The sequence below is a fragment of the Phalacrocorax aristotelis genome, chromosome 7, assembly GCF_949628215.1.
Source record: "Phalacrocorax aristotelis chromosome 7, bGulAri2.1, whole genome shotgun sequence".
NCBI lineage: Eukaryota > Metazoa > Chordata > Aves > Suliformes > Phalacrocoracidae > Phalacrocorax > Phalacrocorax aristotelis.
The window spans coordinates 23,867,592-23,871,200 of record NC_134282.1 but is presented as its reverse complement, the minus strand read 5'-3'; positions in this window follow the sequence as shown (position 1 = coordinate 23,871,200).

The window sequence follows — 3,609 nt, the reverse complement described above, 5'->3', positions numbered from 1 at the left end:
CTCCAGGGTTGTGCTTTCAGGGTGCTGAGGTCGGTTTGCAGCCGAAAACAGCTTGTGAGTTCTTGTGGCTTTCTCAGAGGTTTGGAATAACGGAGCTCAGCTTTCGCCGTTTGATGAGTAGCCTCACAGAGTCACCTTCTCCCCGTCAGCCATTGAATACTTCGCAAAATACACAGATGTCATAAAATGTCTGCTAAATAGATTCTAGCAAACAGTGAAGTCCAGAGAGTTCTAAGTCATTTGCTTATTCTCTTTAGTTTTTAAGCATGTAAAATCCACTTTCTTGAGATGTCAGAATGTCACCAGCTAGTTTTAGAATCTACCCCAAACCTCCTGATTTTTATAATGCTAAAGGGAAGCACAGCTATTCCTCATGTCTGACACTGTGGTAAAAAAATGAATAGGATCATGGATTGTATTTTTAAGCTTTAGTGTGTGAAATGCACGTGCAAATGATAAAACTTCACTGCTGCCTGGAGGCCAACTACTTTAAATCTTCGGTTGGCCTCGCTGGAGGCTGGCCAAGGGTTAGTTTCAGCATTTGGGTCTTTGGCTTGTGACTGGGAGCAGAGTATATACTTTTTAGCCGTAACTTTAGAAAGTCTGAAATCATAAATTAGACTCCCAAGACAAGGCACAAGCTTAAAAAAAAAATGCTCCAGGTTAAGTGTATAAAGTATCATGCCCTCCGCTTTTAAGCATATATAGATGTGGTTTGGGGTTTTTCTCCCTAGTGCTATTTCCTCACACAAGCAGACAATCCCTGGAGCTGATACTTGAGGATGATAAAAGTGGCAGTGTGGGCAGTGCTGAAATTGTTTCCCTGTGTGTGTCTGTGTATTTGTCCATGGCATTTCCTTGCTCTCCTCTGTTCCTACCCTGTTGCCATGAAGTTTTATTTTAGACTACAACTTAATATGGTAGGGAAATACTATTGTTAGTGGTGGAGTAATTTTTTCCATTATTTAATACGCGTTTAATAATGTTGGACAGAAAGACTACACAAATTTTCTTACATATAGCAGCCTAGACTAGAGGTGCTCAGGCTTTAAAATACTATGGGTTTATATAATGATGCCAGATAGGCAGTTTTGAAATTAACTAATGTGTATGTAGAAATAATCTTTCTTTTCAAGGTATCCACAATGTTATAAAAACAATAATTCCCCCAACTCCTTTTGAGGAAGAAAAGTCAATTTTAGAAAACTTTACGAAGCCAACATCCTAGTGCATAATGGATCGTTTATTTTTGCTGACCAGGCTTACTAAACATATAAAGCTTATTCGGAAAATGAGTAGCTGGAATTAAAACCTCCTCATTGTAGATTTTGAATTACTGTTACATGCTGTGGGAATAAATAAGGTTCCTATAAAGGGAAACATTGTGCTTCATTTACAAAAAAGACCAATCCAAAGATTAAATCTTGTGCATCAAGCTTGAAAACTAAGCTTGGGCATCTGAGTTGACACAAATTAATGTCTCCACTGATCTCAATGGGAGCTGTTCTATGCTAGCTGAGGATCTGATCTGCACCATTTTTGTTGTAAATGGAATCACAGTTGTAGTAATAAACATTTCCTGCTTGTTGTCTTTAAATCTAAGCTTTCCATTTCAAATTAGAGTTTTTAAGAAACTGTTTCATAAATAAAATGCTTTTTGAACTGAGTTGTATCTAGAATAACTTGCTAATTGTAAACAAATGGAGCAGTAGGTCTGATCCTAAACTGTGCCCTCTTGAAGTGGATGAAAATGCAGATTGTGCCTGAAGCGCAGTCATGTAAAAGAGATCAGTATCAGACAAGAAAACATGCAAGAGCTGAAGCATTGAGGTGCCACGCTGCAAGGGAAGAATAAACGACTACAGAAAGTTCCAAGACGATTATGAAAGAGGAAATAAAAAACCTGTCTTCCAGCAATAATTAAGTTAAGTTACTACTACAAAAATCATGTAACATTATGACAGTTACCTAAAGATAGTGGTAATCGCTGGACCAACTTCTGCTCTTTATCACAGTAGTCTTATTTTCATGGGTTTCATTTCTGGACTAGTTCCAGTGGGGATTTGGAGCAACAATCCTATTCTGTTACTCTCTATTACTATTAAGTAAAACATAAGTTAGAATACCCATGTCAAGGTGTAAAACTATGAGTATGAAATTCCAAGCCAAAGTTGTTCCAGATGCTGTGAAGTGGTAGCTGTATGAAAATTTGGCATTTGCTACAGTTCTTGAGTCACAAAGCTCCCAGGGTCTTACATAAGTTATGCACATCAAGGCTGTAGAATTAGGCCTTGTAATTGTAAAATCTGCCAGAAGAGCAGCACGGCAAGTCAGCGTAATCTTTTAGCTCTTGGCATCTGGCCTTTACTGATGCATAGTTCAGATGGGAAAAAAATTCTATTGAGAGGAGATGCAGAAGAGAAACACGAGAGGAGTGTTCATTAACCTTTACCCTCCATAACAGAATTGGAAAGCATTAGCTTGAAGTCTTGGCTTGGACAACAAGGCGATCATTCACTCATCTTAATCTATGAAGTAAATACACAAGGTTTTATTTTAAAATCACTTAAATACTGCAGTTACAGTTAGTTTGAACATTAAATATTACAGATATGGGTGGACAAGAAAATGTTAACTTCCTGTAAATGAAAATCATTCAGTTGCTTGATTGCTATTAGAATTAAAGGCAAACATTAGCAAATCCATTATTACTGAGGCGAGCAGCAGAAGTCAAAAGGCTAAAATGCAGTACAGAAACTAAGCAAAGGAGGCTCCAGTGTGCTATATTCCTCTGAAGCTGCAGAAGATAACTTACCCTCAGACAGTTTGCAGATGACACCAAGTTGGTGTGCTCGAGTGTTGATCTGCTCGAGGGTAGGAAGGCTCTACAGAGGGATCTGGACACGCTGGATCAATGGTCTGAGGCCAATTGTATGAGGTTCAGCAGGCTCAGTGTTGGGTCCTGCACTTAGGTTGCAACAACCCCATGCAACACTACAGGCCTGGGGAAGAGTGGCTGGAAAGCTGCACAGTGGAGAAGGATCTGGGGGTGTTGTTCAACAACCAGCTGAACACGAGCCAGCAGTGTGCCCAGGTGGCCAAGAAGGCCAACAGCATCCTGGCTTGTACCAGGGATAGTGTGGCCAGCAGGAGCAGGGAAGTGATCGTGTCCCTGTACTAGGCGCTGGTGAGGCCGCACCTCGAATCCTGTGTTCAGTTTTGGGCCCCTCGGTACAAGAAAGAGATTGAGGTGCTGGAGCGTGTCCAGAGAAGGGCAATGAAGCTGGTGAAGGGTCTGGAGAGCAAATCTTATGAGGAGCGGCTGAGGGAGCTGGGGCTGTTTAGTCTGGAGATTTTACTTGCTTGTATTTTGAATTCTAGTGAAGTTAGAATAGCTCGTTTTGTTTGCATAATGTTTCAGATAACATTCCATAATATCTTTTCATCGTAGGGGTATTATTGGTTGATAAAATCTCTGCAGTAGGTTTATGTTTGCTAATTTAATGCTTCTTAAAAATCTTGTGCAGGATTTTATCAGGAAGTAACAACAACACGTATGTTATACATTGTTATACATGCATATATGCAGTCCAAGAGAATTTTAGTCAT